The sequence below is a fragment of the Carettochelys insculpta genome, chromosome 2, assembly GCF_033958435.1.
Source record: "Carettochelys insculpta isolate YL-2023 chromosome 2, ASM3395843v1, whole genome shotgun sequence".
Classification (NCBI taxonomy): Eukaryota; Metazoa; Chordata; order Testudines; family Carettochelyidae; genus Carettochelys; species Carettochelys insculpta.
The window spans coordinates 17,075,662-17,095,146 of NC_134138.1; the positions used below are offsets into that span (position 1 = coordinate 17,075,662).

The window sequence follows — 19,485 nt, forward strand, 5'->3', positions numbered from 1 at the left end:
TTTGAGCATCTATTCATGTTTTTAAGTAGTTTTCATGCAGCTGGCAGACAATTTCACTTATGACTATTCTTGAGCTTAAGATAGAGAAGATGAAGGGAATCTGATCATAACTACTCCATGTACTTAAAAAGGCAGTATGAAGAAAATATTTAATTTTGCTACCTTTTGTTTGGTATTGTTTTGGACACTGTATTCACTACTTTTCCTTCATATCATTTCATCATATCATCTGTTTCTTTCTCTCCTCCCTCTAGCTTTGCTAACCAGTTTTTCGTCTTTTGCACATACATTACCACTGTTTTGTTCCAATCTCTCCTAGGAAGACCGGAAATGTGTGTAATTCCACTTCCACCTGCTCCTCTAGTGGCTCCTTTGGTGGCTCCACTCCCCTAGAGTAGGTCACATTTTATTTCCTACGACATTGTGGTAGTCCCCTACAGAAGCAACCAGGACAGGCTTCACTACTTGTTTTTAACTGCTCTTATAGGTCAGTGTTTCTCCACCATCTTTTATAAAGTACATGCACACTTCTCTCACATACCCCTAAGGGCATGTGTACCACCGCTTGAGAAACATGATCGTAAAGGAAGCTGAGCTCTTGAAACAAGTGTCATTCAACCTTTCCAGATTATGGTATGCTTTACAGGAGTGAAATTTGTGTTGCATACCACCAAGTTACACCTAACTTAAAAACTACTTACTTACAAAAACAAGCAAAAATATCACCGACTACTACTGAAAATATGCTGATTTCCTACCTTATCAAATAAATAAATTGGAATAGAAATATTGTACTTATATTTCAGTGTAAGGCATATGAAATAGTAGAAATAAGTCACCATCAGAATTAACTTTTAGATTGTACTGACTTTACTAGTGTTTTTATGAAGCCTTTTGTAAAATTAGGCAAATATCTAAAAGAGTTGATGTACCCTCTGTCTTCATGGCAACAAGACCACATTGTTGACTTATCCAGCTTCTCATCCACTCTAATCCCCATGTCCTTTTCTGGGGAACTGCTGCTCCGCCAGTCAGTCCCTAGCCTGTAGCAGTGCTTAGGATTCTTGTGTCCCAAGTGCAGGACTCTGCACTTACCTGATGATGTTCAACAAGGACATCTCTTGGTTCAATCAACTAATTTGTATAGATTACTCTGGACCCTACCCCTGCCCTCCAGTGTATCTACCTCTCTCCCTAGCTTAGTGTCATCTGCAAACTTGCTGAGGCTGTACTTGATCCTCTCATCCAGGTCATTAATAAAGATACTGAACAAAATTGGTCCCAGAATGACACTCTGGGCACTCTTCTTGATACCGACTGCCATCCAGACATCGAGCTGTTGACCACTACTTGTTGAGCCTGATGATCTAGCCAGCTTTCTATCCACATTAGAGTTCATTAATCCAAGCCAAATTACTTTAACTTGCTGACAAGAATACTGTGGGAAACTATCAAAGTCTTTGCTAAAGTCAAGGTATCTCACATCTGCCTTTTCCATATCCACAGGGCTAATTATCTCATCATAGAAGGCAATCAGGTTGGACAGGCATGATTTGCTGTTGATTAATCCATCTTGTCTATTCTTGATCACTTCCCCCTCTTCCAAGTGCTTCAAAATGGATTCCTTGAGTATCATCTCATTGATTTCTCTGGGGACGGAGACAAGGCTGACCTATCTGCAGTTTCTCAGTTTTTCTCCCTTGCCATTTTTAAAGACGGGCACTACATTTGTCTTTTTCCAATCATCCAGGACCTCCCTCAACCATCAGAAGTTTTCAAATATAACAGCCGATGGCTCTGCAATCACATCATTCAACTCTTTCAGTACCCTGGGGTTCATTAGATCCAGCCACCTGGATTTGTGCATGTCCAAATTTCCTAAACCACTCAAATTCTTCTTTCTCCTACAAAACAAGAACAGCAAAAAAGTAGCACTTTAAAGACTAACAAAATGATTTATTCGGTGATGAGCTTTCATGGGACAGACCCACTTTAACAGAAAGCTCATCACCAAATAAATAATTTGTTAGTCTTTAAAGTGTTACTTTTCTGCTGTTTTGTTTTGTTGGAATACAGACTAACAGCTACCTCTCTGTTTCTGTTCTTTCCCCCACTGAAGGTTGTCCACCTCCTTCCCATATCGTACTTCCTAGTGCAGCAGTCTGGGAGCTGACCTTGACTATGAAAACAGAGGCAAAAAAAACCAAAACCAAAAACACCTCAACAACAAGAAGAAAAAATAACACATTGAGTACTTCAGCTTTTCCCACATCATCTGTCACTAGGCTACCTCCCTCATTCAGTAAAGGTTCCACATCTTCACTCCTTATTGCTAACATGCCAATAGAAACCCTTTGTTACCCTTCACATCTGCAATTTCAATTGCACTTTGACCTTCCAGATTATACCCCTCTATGCTTGAGCAATATATTTATATTCTTCCCCAGTCAACTGTTCAAATTTCTACTTCTTGTGAGCCTCCATTTTATGTTTAAACTTACCACAGATTTAATTGTTAAGACAAGCTGGTCGCCTACCATATTTGTCTTTCTTACTGCACATTGGGGATAGCCTTCTTTGAAATACAGCCAGAACCCCAGACCCCACTCCTTCTCATGATAGCGCCCCAGGAAATAATACCCATCAGTTATGTTAGGGAGTCAAAGTCCACTTTTCTGAAGTCCAGAGTCTATATTTTGCTGCTCTCCTTTCTTCCAGACCCTGAACTCAACCATCTCATGATCACTGCTGCCCAAGGTGCCACCCACATTGACCTCCCTTACCAATTCCTCCCTGTTTGTGAGCTGTAGATCTAGCCGAGCATAGTCCCTGGTTGGATTCTTCAGCGCTTTGAACCAGGAAGTTATCTCCAACATTCTCCAAAAACTTTCTGGACTGTCTGTGTATGGCTATATTGGTCTGCCAATGGTTGAAATCCCCTATGAGAACCAGGGCCTATGATCTGGAACTGTCTGTTAATTGTCTGAACAAAGCCTTGTCTACCTCATCCACCTGACCTGGTGATCTATAGCAGTCACCCACCACAAAATCACCCTTGTTGTTTCTATCTCTAAACTTAACCCAAAGACTCTCAGCAGGCTTTTCTCCCATTTAATACTGGCACTCTGAGATATCACACTGCTCCCTTACATGTAATGCAACTCTTCCACCTTTTCTCTTCCTCCTATTATCCCTGACAGTTTACAACCTTACACCTTTACATAAGAACATAACATAAGAACATAAGAATGGCCATACTGGGTCAGACCAAAGGTCCATCCAGCCCAGCATTCCATCTGCCGATGGTGGCCAATGCCAGGTGCCCCAGAGAAGGAGAACAGAAGACAATGATCAAGTGATTTATCTCCTGCCATCCATCTCCTGCCCTTGTTATGAAGGCTAGGGCACCATACTTTATCCCTGGCTAATAGCCATTTATGGACCTAACCTGCAAAAATTTATCAAGCTCTTTTTTAAACCCTAATAGAGTCGTGCCCTTCACAGCCTCCTCGGGCAAGGAGTTCCACAGGTTGACTGTGTGCTGTGTGAAGAAAAATTTCCTTTTATTAGTTTTGAACCTACTACCCATCAATTTCATTTGGTGTCCCCTAGTTCTTGTATTATGGGAAAAGGTAAATAATTTTTCTATATTCACTTTCTCCACACCATTCATGATTTTATATACCTCTATCATATTGCCCCTCAATCGCCTCTTTTCCAAACTGAAAAGTCCCAGTCTCTCTAGCCTCTCCCCATATGGGACCCTTTCCAAGCCCCTAATCATCTTAGTCGCCCTTTTCTGAACCTTTTCTAATGCCAATATATCTTTTTTCAGGTGAGGAGACCACATCTGCACGCAGTACTCAAGATGTGGGCGTACCATAGTTTTATATAGGGGAAGTATGATATCTTTTGTCTTATTATCGATCCCTTTTTTAATAATTCCTAACATCCTATTTGCCTTACTAACTGCCGCTGCACACTGCGTGGATGTCTTCAGAGAACTATCCACTATAACTCCAAGATCCCTTTCCTGATCTGTCGTAGCTAAATTTGACCCCATCATGTAGTACGTGTAATTTGGGTTATTTTTTCCAACATGCATTACCTTACACTTACCCACATTAAATTTCATTTGCCATTTTGCTGCCCAATCACTCAGTTTGCTGAGATCTTTTTGTAGTTCTTCACAATCCCTTTTGCTTTTGACTGTCCTGAACAACTTGGTGTCATCTGCAAACTTTGCCACCTCACTGCTTACCTCATTTTCTAGATCATTGATGAACAAGTTGAACAGGATCGGTCCCAGGACTGACCCCTGGGGAACACCACTAGTTACCCTCCTCCATTGTGAAAATTTACCATTTATTCCCACCCTTTGTTTTCTGTCTTTTAACCAATTCCCGACCCATGAAAGGATCTTTCCTCCTATCCCATGACCACCTAATTTACATAAAAGCCTTTGGTGTGGGACCGTGTCAAAGGCTTTCTGGAAATCTAGGTATATTATGTCCACTGGGTGCCCCTTGTCCGCATGTTTATTAACCCCTTCAAAGAATTCTAATAGATTAGTTAGACACGACTTCCCTCTGCAGAAGCCATGCTGACTTTTGCCCAACAATTCGTGCTCTTCTACGTGCCTTGCAATTTTATTCTTTACTAGTGTTTCTACTCATTTGCCTGGTACTGATGTTAAACTTATTGGTCTATAATTGCCAGGGTCTCCTCTAGAGCCTTTTTTAAATATTGGCATTATATTGGCCGTCTTCCAGTCATTTGGTACCAAAGTGGATTTAAAGGATAGGTTACAAACCACTGTTAATAACTCCGCAATTTCATATTTGAGTTCTTTCAGAACCCTTGGGTGAATACCGTCTGGTCCTGGAGACTTGTTACTATTCAGCTTATCAATTAACTCCAAAACCTCCTCTAATGTCACTTCAATCTGAGTGAGTTCCTCAGATTTGTCACCTAAAAAGGCTGGCTCAGATTTAGGAACCTCTGTAACATCCTCAGCCGTGAAGACTGAAGCAAAGAAATCATTTAATCGCTCCGCAATGGCACTGTCTTCCTTGATCGCTCCTTTTATATCTTTATCGACCAAGGGTTTACAGTGCTCCAGTTATGTTAATTGTCCCACCAAGTCTTTTTTCCAATCAAAGTGTAGTTTGTTGACTATGCCAGGACCTCCAATTATTCCTGCTTATTCCCCAGGCTTCTTGTGTTTGTGTGCAGACCCCTTAGGTAACTGGTTGCCCTACTTTCTCAGTACCAACCAGGGGTCCTCCTCTGTTGCACCTTCCTCCTTGAGTTTCTTCCTAGTGTCCATACTTCCCCTCTTACCTCCGGGCTTAGGTCACCATCCCCTGATGAACCTAGTAATAGGTAACAGTCTGAAGGCTCAATCAGTCTCAGAGAACACTCAGTAATAGCCTTTATGTTCATGTAACTTATGTGGCTGAGAGGGGAGTTGCTTTCACATGTGTGAGATTCATATGTTACAATGACTTATGCCGTAGTGTAGATAAGACCTGAGTAGCCTGATCAAGGTGACGTATCAAGTCTGTGGTGGAACAGAGAACCCTGGTCTCTTAAGTCTGAGGCTAGAAATTCTAATGACTAAACTTCTTTTTTCACCACATCCCAAATGGTAGATTTTAAAATGAGGGACAAAATTAATGTTGAACAAGAGAAAACATAAGAATATAAGCAATGAGGTGGCTGTATAAATCAGAAAAGGAGCTGTGTATGAACAGCTAAATAATTTTTCTCCTGAAACTCATCTAGAGACTGGGAAATATACTTATATAAAGCACAAGCAGTGAGTAAAATATTACCATCACAACTTTAACTGGTTACAGACAAAGTGGTGATACTAATAATTGTTGTACATTTATTCAAATGCTGAGGCCCAGATTTATTTTTTTAATTTAAATGTTAAGACATTCTTTTTCAATCTGAGCTTTCAAGTTTTTAAATCTAAAGAAAAAAACCCTTCTTGAAGTCTGGTCCATTGTTCAAAACAAAATGCTGTATGAACTGAGCAGTATCTTTCACCAGCACACAAGCAAAGCAAAAATGTACAACCCTATAAATCATGTAAATTTGCTTTATAGCCACAGGTGTTCACATACATGGATGCATCTGCAGATATCCACAGCTTATTTCTTTAGATACAGAAGCAGATGCAGATACCAATTCTGTATTTGTGCAGGGCTTTAACAATGATGCATCCTTTCTTAAAAATGTTCTTTTCTCTTGAAAAAACTCATTTGTAGAAATTGACTTTTACTGGGAAACATCCACAATGTAAAATTCATAAAACTGGTAAAATATTATCATGCCTAACTACCATGGGTCCTTTTAAGACAAAATTAAAGGATTTGAAATTGTAATTGAAGTTAACATTTCTTCTTGTTGAATACATTTCTGTTATATTTTCTAAATGTTTAAGTGTCTATATGCACTTGCATAGTTCTAAAATGCATACTAATTATTTTTGTGGTTGTTTGGCTAAGCCAAAAGGAGGTGAGGAGACATTCAATATAGGTTTAATAAAGCTGCAACTCTATGTTCCAGGAAGTCCCAAATATCTCATGTAATAATATGTATGCTGCAGGTAACCCTCACTTGTTTTCTTCCATAATTAACTGAAAGGGAGTTGCCTTTAATAGCTCTCCACCCTCTTCCACTCAGATCTCTGTAGCAGATTCAATGCTAGGACCTTACAGTGCACGTGTGCTCAACCAGATACTCCCACTTTCCATCTAGGTGTCTCGAGCAACTTGACTGCCAGGACCTCAGCAGCTACTCCTCTCTCACAAGGGATACGGTAGACTAAGGACAAGGTAGACCTGGAGTTTACATAGTTGGGACCCATTTTTTTCAGTACTTTTTTTGCAACCCAAAAATATAAATGCATATAAAAATGAATATTGATTGAATGTTCACTGTTTATTATGTATTCACAAGAACAATAGCACGTAGCGATAATTTGTAGTATTTTCTAAGGACTGGTATTTTTCCCCCCCACGGACCAGTACTGGGCCAAGGACCTCATTTTGGGAAATGCTGAGGTAGATTATACCAGTGGAGAGTTGGCTCCATGCCATACCAATCATAGGAATCCCCAGCTAGCCCCAGCTTGCTCAATTACTGAGCGCTTGTCCATTTAGTCCTTTCACCAAGACATTTACCCATTATAGTATGCCTTCTTTTATGAAGTACCTGCACTGAACAGCTGCTATACACTTAAATAATGAGTTGTGACATATGGCCTACCACCTGTGATGTTCTACATAAACAGGGACCATACAAACCTGCTGTGAGCAAGGCCAAAAAACCCCAACTGCACCTGAACCAATACATGGGAAAAGGAAAAATTCAATGGGTCACCTATATACTCACAACAGCAATAACCTGGTATATTTGCCACTAGAATAGGGAGACATGGTGTGTGCTGCTGATCCTGTTCTGTGAATAAAAGGGGATGATCCCAGCACAGGCTGACCTTTTAAAACCCCTCATTCCCAGGTGACCAGTCAGCCACTACACTGACCCCTTATCCAGGGGTTTCAAATCTCCCTGTTCTACTCCCTAGCCTTCAAAAATCAGCTTTCTCCTCACCAGCCAGCCAAACAACCCCCCGTGCCAAGAGTAAGACACAGGGTGGTGACTTTCATAATTTAAATTAATAACTATTGTTGAATAACTACTACTTCAGATTGGATTATTATGGATATAGCATTCAAGAAGAACCAGTCTAGAGGAAGAAAAGAGAAGTTACTCACCGTAGTAACGGTGGTTCTTCGAGATGTGTCCCCGTGGGTGCTCCACCATAGGTGACGGCTTGGCCGGCGCCGCAGATCGGATCTTCCAAGCAGTTTCTGCCGGACCGCGCATGCGCCGGCGCGCGCCGCTCCCTGGCGCGCTCCTGGCCATGTGCGCGATCCGGTCCCCGCCAGTTCCTCGACCAACCGCCTCGGTTGCCCCTGCAAAACACTAACAGAGATCCAAAGTGGGGAGGATGGGCGGGAAGTGGAGCACCCACGGGGACACATCTCGAAGAACCACCGTTACTACGGTGAGTAACTTCTCTTTCTTCTTCGAGTGTCCCCGTGGGTGCTCCACCATAGGTGACTACCCAGCAGTAACCCAGATAGGTGGTGGGTAATTGGATTATGTGCAGCTGGTCCCCGAGAGGACCGCTGCAGAGAGACGGGTATCCTCTTGGAATACCCTGTGAAGGGCGTAATGTTTGGCGAACGTGTCGTAGGATGACCAGGTCGCCGCTCTGCAAATGTCTTTCAATGCAACGCCCTTGAAAAAGGCTGTTGATGCTGCCACCGCCCTGGTGGAATGAGTCCTGGGAGTGGCCGACAAAGGAGTCTTTCTGAGCTCGTAGCACATTTTTATGCAGGATACAATGTGCTTTGAGATTCTCTGCGATGAGAGACCTTCTCCTTTAGATTTGGGAGCGAGGGAGACCAGGAGTCTATCCGTTTTTCGGAAGGACTTGGTCCTGTCTACGTAGAAGGCTAGCGCCCTCCTCACATCCAGGAGGTGTAGGCGCGCCTCTTCGCTGGAGTTATGAGGCTTTGGATAGAACGAGGGTAGAACAATAGGTTCATTGATGTGAAACTCGGAAGAAACTTTGGGAACAAAGGCTGGATGCAGCCGTATGGTTACCGCCTCCTTGGAAAAGACAGTGCAGGGTGGCGTTGCCATGACTGCCGCAAGCTTGCTCACCCGACGGGCTGACGTAATTGCAAGAAGAAAGGTCGTCTTTACTGTACGGAGGCGAAGGGGAACCGTGGCCAAGGGCTCGAACGGTGGTCCCATGAGTGTGGTAAGCACCAGGTCCAAGCTCCACGAAGGTGGAATCGGTTTCCGAGGGGGGTATAGGTTTACCAACCCTTTGAGGAACCTGGTAACCATAGGGTGGGCGAACACCGTGTGCCCTTCCTCCTCATGTCTGAACGCCGAGATGGCGGCAAGGTGGACCTTTAACGAGGATAGCGAGAGTCCTGCTCTCTTGAGGTCCAGTAAATACTCTAGAATTGTAGGTATAGGCACCGAAAGGGGGGCCAGCTGCTTGGTAGAACACCAAGCCATGAAGCGAGTCCATTTCTGTTTGTAGGTTTTCCTAGTGGAAGTCCTCCTGCTACTTTCTAGGACTTGCTGTACTTCCACTGTGCATGTGCTCTCTAGGGAGCTGAGCCATGGATTAGCCACGCTTGCAGTCGCAGGCTTTGGGGGTGCGGATGCACTATGGACCCCTGGGCTTGCGTGAGCAGATCCGGCGCCACCGGAAGAGGCATCGGTGGGCGGTCCGACAGGCGCAGGAGTAGGGGGAACCATGGTTGGCGATCCCATGTTGGGACTATCAGGATCATCCGAGCCTTGTCTCTCCTGGCTTTTTGCAGAACCTTGTGGATCAGCACTGCGGGGGAAACACGTAAAGCAGGGGGCCTCCCCACGGGATCGCGAACGCGTCCCCCGGGGACCCCCGGCCCAGCCCTGCTCTGGAGGAGAATTGTGGGCACTGTTTGTTGTGCTGAGTGGCAAACAGATCTATTTGGGGAAACCCCCATGCGTGGAAAATCGGCCGTAGTAGATCGGGACGGATCTGCCACTCGTGGGTGAGCGCAAAACGTCTGCTCAACTGGTCTGCCTTCACGTTGTGCGTGCCCGGCAAGTAGGAGGCTCTCAGGATTATATCGTGGGCGATGCACCAGTTCCATAGGCGGATTGCTTCCGCGCATAAGGTACGGGATCGAGCTCCTCCTTGCCTGTTTATGTAAAACATGGTGGAGGTATTGTCTGTACTGATCCCGACGACTTTGCCTTGTATACGGTCTCGAAAGTGTTTGCAGGCGTTGAACACTGCTCTGAGCTCTAAAACATTGATATGTAGAGACTGTTCCGTGGGTGACCACAGTCCTTGAGCCACCTCTTCGCCCATGTGCGCTCCCCACCCTATGAGGGAGGCATCCGTAGTGAGGAAAACCGATATTTGCGGCTGATGGAAGGGTACCCCTGTTAGCAAGTTCCCGGGGTTTACCCACCATTGCAGGGATTCGCGCACCCCAGGTGGGGGCGACACCACCCTGTGAACGGTGTGTACTGCCGGCTTGTATACACTTGCCAGCCAATGTTGCATGCCGCGCATGTGCAACCTGGCGTTCTGTACCACAAACGTAGCCGCTGCCATGTGGCCCAGCAGCTGCAAGCACGTCAAGACCGGCACCGTAGGGCTGAAGGTGATGACCTGCACGAGGGAACCGATGGCTCAAAAACTAGCCTCTGGCAGGTATACTCTCGCCGAGACCGAGTTTATGCGAGCCCCTATGAACTCTATGTCCTGTGAGGGGTCTATCTTTGATTTTGCCAGATTGATAACCAGGCCAAGTGAGGAGAACGTGTTTGCTGTGACGCGTATCATGCGGAGAACCTCCCTTTTCGAGGTCCCTTTGAGCAGGCAGTCGTCCAGATACGGGAAAATAAACACCCCCTGTCTGTGCAGGTAGGCTGACACCACTGCCAAGGTCTTGGTGAAGACTCTGGGGGCCGAGGAAAGGCCAAACGGTAGGACCTTGTATTGGAAGTGTTCGTTGCCCACCATGAACCGGAGAAAACGTCGGTGAGCCGGATGAATGGTTATGTGGAAGTACGCGTCTTGTAGATCGAGGGCTGCGAACCAGTCTCCATCGTCCAGTGCTGTAAGGATGGAGGCAATAGTGATCATCCGAAAACGTTGCTTGCGCAGATACCTGTTGAGGCCACGAAGGTCTAAGATGGGCCTCCAGCCTCCTGTCTTTTTCTCCGTCAGGAAATACCGAGAGTAGAACCCTTTCCCTTGCAGTTGCTCCGGCACCTTTTCCACCGCCCCTATGAACTCGAGGTGGGCCACCTCCTGCCTGAGCCTGGCTACATGGGAGGCCTCCTGGGGGTGGGGCTTGGGCGGGGGTCGCGGCGGCGGGAGCGACTGGAAGGGGATGGCGTACCCCGTGGCTATGATCTCCAGCACCCATTTGTCTGTGGTGATCCTTTGCCACTGGTCGTAGAATGGTCGGAGGCGATGGTGAAAAAGTCGTTTCGGATGATCTTGTGCAATGGTGGTGATGGCGCAGCCCTGGATTTGTATGTCAAACTTGTGGCCTTTGGCCCCGCCCCGAGGACGGACGGCCCTGTTGTGAGCGTCGCCTGGGGGTTCTGTACTGCTGGTGCTGCTGATGCCGCCCTTGCTCGTAACCCCTGTGACACTGGGGGCGCTGTTGCTGGTATTGGTACCGCCTTTGCTGTGGGTAGTACCTTTTCTTTGAGTATGGAGGGGTGTAAATCCCCAGGGTCCTGAGTGTGGCTCTTGAATCTTTACTGGAATGAAGGACCGAGTCAGTTGATTCAGCAAACAGCTTCTGCAAGTCGAAGGGAAGGTCGATTATCTTCGCCTGCAGATCTCTCGGTATGCCCGAGGTCTGGAGTCAGGACTCCCGTCGCATCACCACTGCAGTTGCTGTGGAACGTGCTGCCGTGTCCGCAACGTCCAAAGCAATCTGAACTTCCATCCTCGCAGCCGTGTAGCCCTCTTGCACTATGGCCTTGAGGACCGGCTTTTTGACCTCTGGAAGCGAGTCCATGAGGGAAGTTAATCTGGCATAGTTGTCGAAATTATGGTTCGCCAAGTGAGCTGCATAATTTGCCATTCGCAAGGTTAAAGTGGAGGAGGAGTAGACCTTTCTGCCGAACAGCTCTAGCTTCTTGGCATCTTTGTCCGTTCCCCCTGTTTTAAATTGAGATGTTTTTAATCTTTGCTGCGAGGACTCCACCACCAAGGAGTTTGGCTGGGGGTGGCTAAACAAGAACTCCATGCCCTTCGCCGGCACGAAGTATTTCTTATCCGCTCTCTTTTGGACAGGCGGAATAGTTGCCGGGGTCTGCCATATGGTAGTGGCGGACTCCAAGATCGCTTCATCAAGCGGGATTGCTACTCTGGAGGAGGCCGGGGAGCTCAAATTTTTAAGGAGCTTATGATGTTTCTCTTGCACTTGTGCTGTCTGGATGCCTTGCGTGAAAGCTACCCTCTTAAACAGCTCCTGAAACTGTTTGAGATCGTCCTTGGGATGGACGTCCCCTAAGGCCGTGGCCTCATCTGGGGAGGAAAACGAGGAACCGCTGGGGTACATTTCTTTGGACCCTTCCGGTTCTTGATGGTGATGGTGCGCCCTCTCGCTGGAGGTTTGCGAGGGAAAATCTCGTGGGTCCACGGCCAGTCCCCCCTGGGATGCTTGAGTCTCCGTCCCCGATCGCGATTGCCCTCGGGGGTACGAGGTAGTATGTGGGGATCTCTCCCTGGTAGATTGCCGATGGTGTCCATGCCCCGCGTGGTAGGGACGACCATGGCAGTATAGGCACTGTTCCTGGGAAGGTGACCTTGACCATTCCCTTTGCACGTACCCTGTGTTTCTGGGAGAGGGGGATCGTCGAGACACTGGAGAGAGCGATTTTGCATAATAGTCCAGCGATTCAAATCCCAGGAAGGGCGAGGGTGGTGCCAGCCATGGGGAGGCTGATTGCAGGAAAGGAGAAGGGGGCTCCGGGTAGGCTAGGGGGGGCCCCTGCCTTCTGGTTGGAGTCTGCAACATGAGCGGAGGGCTGTGAGAAAGAGCTCCACAGCCCTGTCTGGAGAGGGGCTGCAGTGCCTCCTCTTGTGTGCAGCCTTCCCCCTCCCTTGAGGAGGTAACTCCGCCCCCTGATGGGCGGGGGATCCCGGCCCCGTCGGCACCGTGCTAGGCACGCTCGAGGGCGGTGCCACACGTGAGGAGTCCTTCTGCGCCTGCAGGCTACGTGCCTGCGCGCTCTGCACCGCCGGTTCCCCGGGGGTCGGTGCCGCTGCCTGCGGTGCCGCTGGTACCGGCGTTTGCTTAGCCGCCGCCCTGCCTGCGGTGCGGGGCGGCTGGCTGATCATCGGAGGCTGAGCCGCTTCCACGTGGCTCTCCGTGCCGCGCCGATCAGCTGTTGCTGCGGCTGGGGGCTGCTCGCTCCTCCCGTCCCGCTCACTGTTGCTGCCGGCAGGGATCGGGTTGGAGAAACTTTCCTCCGTTTTTGCGCTGATGGAGTGAGGGAGGCAGCTTTCCTTCTAAGGGCCCCGGAGGGTCCCTCCTGCTGCGGCCGCTCTGGCACGTCTGGCTGGAGGGCCTTGTCAAGAAGCAGCAGTTTAATTCTCATCTCCCTGTCTCTCCGTGCTCTGGTCGTTAATTTTGCACAGAAGGCGCATTTTTGTGCCACATGGGACTCCCCCAGGCACCTTATGCATAGACTGTGCCCATCGGACACTGGCATCGCCTCTCGGCAGGACTCACATTTTTTAAAGCCTGAGGAGGACATTGTTGGTGAGTCTTTGAGTTTGTTTGTGGGTACTTAGCACTTCTTTGTGCTGTTTCCCCGTCCGATGGCCTGCCTCCGCAGGAGGGCTGATGGCCCTAGCTCCCGGCCTCCGGCGCTTGTTACTGGGACTGGCTTGAGCTGTCCCTCCGTAGCTTGTTTGGTTTTTTTTTTTTTTTTTTTTACAAAATAACAACCGGTTACTTATGGTATCCTAAAGAACTGAAAAACTTTAAAGAGAAAACAAATAAAGGCGTTGAATACGCTATGTGGCTTTAGCCTAGTCGGATTCCGTCTGCAGCCGACGGCGGTTAAGAGGAACTGGCGGGGACCGGATCGCGCACATGGCCAGGAGCGCACCAGGGAGCGGCGTGCGCCGGTGCATGCGCGGTCCGGCAGAAACTGCTTGGAAGATCCGATCTGCGGCGCCGGCCAAGCCGTCACCTATGGTGGAGCACCCACGGGGACACTCGAAGAAGAACCACTATACCTATAACACATGTCAACATATGATTCTAGAAATATATTTTTGAAGTTCCTAAAAGACATGGAACAAATTGAAATGGTCCTACAATAGGAAGGCAAAATTTGAAATCTGAGATCAAATTATGTATTTTGCTTTGTATACAAGCATTAATCATTCTCTTCTGACAGGAAAGATAGTAGTAGACTGTTAGTGCTGTTGAACAGGTAACACACACACAAACATTCCAGTAATCTTGTCACATAATCTGAATTTTAGTAACAAACCTCATCCTCTGGCATGTTAACTTTCTGCAGCATCTGTCACTGCTATGAATGGTTGATCATAAGTACCTCTGTAGTCATCTCGATGCTATTAAGCAGATGGCAGTGCTAAATCCAAATGATGTAGTACATCTCCCTAGTGGACTTTGTTTCCATATACTACCATTATTCTACAATTCCTCAGCGATAAATCTTATGTATTCTAGAGAACATTAAATAGTGAACTGACAATGGCAATTGATTTATTAGCAATAGTTTGCCTTTGCCCTATTATTGCCTTGACAAACGCTTGTGTAGATCATGTATGAAGACACCAAGGCATAAAGGCCATTGGACTGTATTTTCTGTAATGTTTTAGAGATTTAAAATTTTAATGCAATTTGTCTTCAGAGTGAACATGTTTAAACTCTATTCTAGAGATTTGAAATAACTCCCTGTTAAAATTCTCCCATTTCCTTTATTGCATTTTAATCTCTGGATTTTCATGATCAAATGCTCTAGTATTGACATGAGGCCATTAAAACAGCAACTTCTTCTGACCATAAATCCAAATAAAAGATTGATGCCTGATATATGGTTTTGAGAAGTATTATTTAGAATTCAACTCTGCTCCACAAATATTTCTCACACACAGACACATACAGACACAGTAAAGCAGGTTTAAAAAAAAATCAAAAGAAAACAAACATTAATTAATACAATAATGAGGGTTATTGTTTCAGCAGTATTTAACTTCTGTAGTTCAATTTATATGTAAAAAGACCATTTGTGCTATATACAGCAGTGTATGTTAAATTACTATGTATCTATGTAGTGAAGCTTTCATGAAGTTACCGAATGCATAATGCAAATGCTGCCTGCAGAAAAACTACAGTGCATGGCATATGGCAACATTAATTTTAGTCTTTTTGCTTTCTTTAGCTTGGCATTGAAAATCTACTATGAGCATTCATAGCTTTAGACAGTTTCCATTATACTCTGGTTTTTCACGTAGAGCTGGCTGTCTGACAATTTCAAAAATGTTTACTATTCTCTAATTTTAAAAAGCTAAGCAACAATGTTTCATAAACTCATCTTATCCCCCCACAGATATTACTTGCTGGGACACTATAATGTATAAGCATTTTAGCGAAGTCTTAAATTCAGTTTTTTCCTCTCTGGTATTAGAAAGTGAAAGGTACCAGGACTCATCCAAAAGTGGTTCTCAGTGAGACTAACTTAATACCAAACAAAATATTAAGAAAACTTAAAACAGACATCTTACATTTCCCTGTTGGAGACTGGCTACTTAACAACAACATCATCATCACCATCATGAATGCCTGAACAAAAGGAGACGTGAGATTGTGTAGTAGCAAGAAAAAGCATGAATAAATGGGCCTGATGTATGGCCCAAACAAAAGCCCTCAAGAGTTATACTGTGAGTAGCAGATAGGCACCTGAAAAGCAGATCTTTGCCAGCAAGTCAGAGTCTGGGATGTGAACTCAGCATCAGTATACTAGCCTTGCTAAAATCACAGAATATGGAAATCCATTCCACCAGGTACTACCTGAACACTCCAAACTATCACAAGTTAAAATGTTTTGACAAAAGTGATAAATAGTAATAATTAGTTTGAAATGCCAGGAGCGAAAGCATAATGACAGATGGTGAACAGAAATGCTGTGTCTGAAATAATCAGGAGAAAAGTAAAAGGGAAGGAAACAAACAAGTAATGAAACACGTAAGATGATACAGTACACTCTTTGATATCCAGCAACCCTGGGACCGAGAGATTGCTGAATATTCAAATATGCTGGATATATGGGAGGTTCCAACACATGATGGGCGGCTTGGTGTGAAGAGCCACTCTGGGCAGGGCACTGCACCGCACAGGGAGCCATTCTGGGCAGCAGAGTGCTGCTCTGGGCAGAAGAGTGGGAGGAGCCTCTGGCTGTGACAGGATGTCAGTTAATAGAGAAGTCCAGATATCTGAATGTTGGTTAAAAGAGTGTTTACTGTACATAACGTGTACCTCAGATTGTTTGTCTAAGCCTATAAAGGTTGGGATACTTTGCCATAACTCTTTGTCCAGCCCAAGTGGCAGTGGAAAATCCCACCATTGACTGAGTTGAGTCCATTGAAATAAGCATATGTTTTAGCATAACTGTAGACAGCTGGTCAAAGGAGCTAGGACAATACTTCATTCATAATAAATCTGGCCTGGATGCCTTCATACCTTATCTGATTTTGTGGGCCTTGGGAGGTTCTCTCAGAGCCTGCTCTGATGGTTACATATACAAGGTCAACATATTGCACAGGGAAGCAAGCCCACACAACCGAATGCCTTTCATTTGACAGGACAAGATACCTGTCAGGACACCACACCGGTGAGTTCTGACCACAGGTTGTATAGAATGGAAGAACAGCTTTTCGTGAAGGGAAGTACATTTTCAAACAACCAACCCCCTGCCACGATGTTTTGACCATAGTGTTTGAATATCCTTTTACTCTCTTCAACCACAACCAGCTAGGGATATTGTAAGCAGATAGAAAAAGACTAAAAATATCAAACGGTACAATGCTAGAAGAGAGCTCTGTCTAGTTGCACTGAATTCCCTCGAATTGATAACTATAAAAATTTACTTCAGTATTTTACATTAGAGATGCACGTGGGTGAGGATATTGAACTACTGATAACACTGCAAGAAATGTCTTGGTAACTATTTACGATCTTCTTTAACATAAGAAAAATATTCAACTGAACCTAGAATAAAAAAAAAATACCAGCACGCTGAGATGAACAACAAATACTCTAAAAATGTCTTAAAAATTGGAAATGTTAAGACTGAACATAAAATAGATGAAGCATCTATAATTTCCCATAAGAAGTAGGAAGACACAGTGGAATACATTTCTAAGTTTTAGTCTGCTTCTACAGATATTTCATGTACATGAAATAGTTATGAAATCTCAGATAACTTTAAAATCAGTAAGGAATTTTTAAGCATGCCAACTACTCACTGTACTTAAAAAACAAGTAAAAAACCAAAAAAGCAAAATACACCCATATTTGTCAACTGAGTTTGAAGAGGCCTGATAATGTTAAAGCAAATATTAGGTTATTTTAGGGGCAAACAAATCTTGCTCTTTACATGTTAATCAAAAAGTGACCCACTCTAAACATGTGGAACTATGTTTCATTCAAATACATCAAGACTTTTTTATTTGCCTTATAATGGGGGAACGTATCAAAATGGTTTAAAGATACTATAGCATTGCAATTCTCTTTTGTTTCATGTAACTTGTGTATCGAGTATATTTACATATATTCCACTATTACAATCATCTGACAAATTATACTACTCCTCCTTTTTGATCATCCTATTAAAGATATGAATGTTATTTTGTGTACCTCCAGTGGTTTGGTTACGGCTATTAGTTTTAGCCTGAAAATGCAAAACTGAAATCTCATTGCATGAAAATGTGAGCCTAGATGGCATTAGCAATACCTCAGTGAGCCAGTTCATGTCCCCTTCATTTCCACCATGAACAATTCCTATTGTTTATTAAAAACTGAACTGTAAGTTAATAATTTGCTGAAAAAAAAGAAGTTTATCGAATTTGGAGTCCAGTAAACATGTATGAAGCTATACTCCAGAGGAAACAAAGCAAGAAGCTAATAAAGGAGTTCTAACTTGGTGAGTCAAGAATAAACTTTCTGGCTAATAATACATACTTTAAATGTTTAATGTTTTAAGTGTTTTCTTGGATAAAAGTATTGCTCAGAGTACCACCAAAGTAGAAAAGGGTAAAAATGTTCGTAATTGTTCTTGTTTAAAAGCTGACAATAAAGGAAGAAAAATTCAAATGATCATTTATTAAAGCTTTAATACAGTCTTGTATTATTGTGTGATCTGAACTCGTAGCCTGCAGCAGCAAATAAAATCTATTACCAATACTAAGGGTGCATCTACACTAGGAACTAACTTCGAAGTTAACTTCACTACATTGAAGTAGCTAGCAGAGTCTCTACACACATTTTCCCTTACTTCGAAGCTAACTCTGAAGTAGGGAACTCAACTTTGAAGTCCTTACTCCATTTCCAGGAACGGAGTAATGCCCTACTTTGAAGTTTAACTTCGATGTTGGGTGTGTGTAGATGCTCAGCTTCTAAGTTGCTTACTTTGAAGTAACCAACTTCAAAGTTATTTTTTTAGTGTAGACACAGCCTAAGAGCAGCAAAGCAAGATAGAATTTCTCATATTAAACACTGACGACCTTTCAGTAATCCCTTGAAATGTGCCATTTTGAGTTGAGCTTAACTCACATTAATATGAATTAAGCATAACTCAAAATCCCACTCCCCCCGACCCCGGCTCAATCCCCACCAGCCCCACGTACTTTGGTTCAACAGCCCTTGTTCCGGTTCAAAGCCCCTGCTCCCGCTCACCTCTCCCCAGCACGGGCAGCTACAGCTCAATCCCAGCTCAACTCCACCTTCTGTCCCCCACCTCGTGCCGTAGCCCTAACACATCCCAGGCTTAACAACCCTGCCGCCCCCTCACATGGCCTCAACCCACCACTATGCTTTACCCTCCCCAACTGCCCCCTGCCCCCCACCCCAAAGCCCAGGACTTCCCTTTCAAAAGGAGCTCCAAGGTGCTCCTGCTGCTTCCCTGGCTGTAGAACGTGCATTCTGCCAAGGAAAAAAGCCGCCCCCTGCCCCAACTTACATGAAATTCAAGTTAAGCAATGGTGCATGAGAATACAACCCTCACATAACTTGAGGGACTGCTGTATTTCTACTGAAAAAAGATCATGTTAACTGCAGCTATCTGTTAAAGGTAGTAGTAGGCAATGTAGACAGGTCTTCCAGAATTCTTAACATTTCTGATGCGAACATCAGCTTTTAAAAGCTTAAAACCTCGTAGGAGGGTAGCACCATGTAAAATCTTTACTATTTTCTTGGTTGTCAAAACATCATAAAAGACACAATCTCAGTGAAAACAGTGAAATTTTAAAACATGCCATTGATTTTTCATTTGAGCAGTTTACCTGGATTTGAGAACTCGCTTCTCTGACAAAGTCCTAAAACATTCCTATTATTGATATGCAGAACATTTTAACCATAATAAAAAGGTAAGAGAAATCTTCATAACAAATACTTAGAACCAGAATATCTGCATACTCAGCACAATGAACTCAGACAAATAAAAAGTTCCCTAAAATGAAAAGCTGCTGAACGCCTGAAATTTTTGTACAGGTTTCACCTCCCTGGTCCAGCACCATTGTGACCCACACAGTCCCAGATCAGAGATTTTGCAGGACGAGGGGAGGTCAATCCCCTTGTGGCATCTGGCCTTGCTCCCAGG

The 19,485-nt window shown here is 44.7% G+C and overlaps 1 protein-coding gene across 2 annotated transcripts in view; it reads right to left on the reverse strand.

Annotated features, from left to right (window-relative positions):
- The window catches only part of KHDRBS3 (KH RNA binding domain containing, signal transduction associated 3), a 232,450-nt gene that overhangs the window by 45,985 nt on the left and 166,980 nt on the right, over positions 1-19,485 (reverse strand). The window lies entirely within an intron of this gene.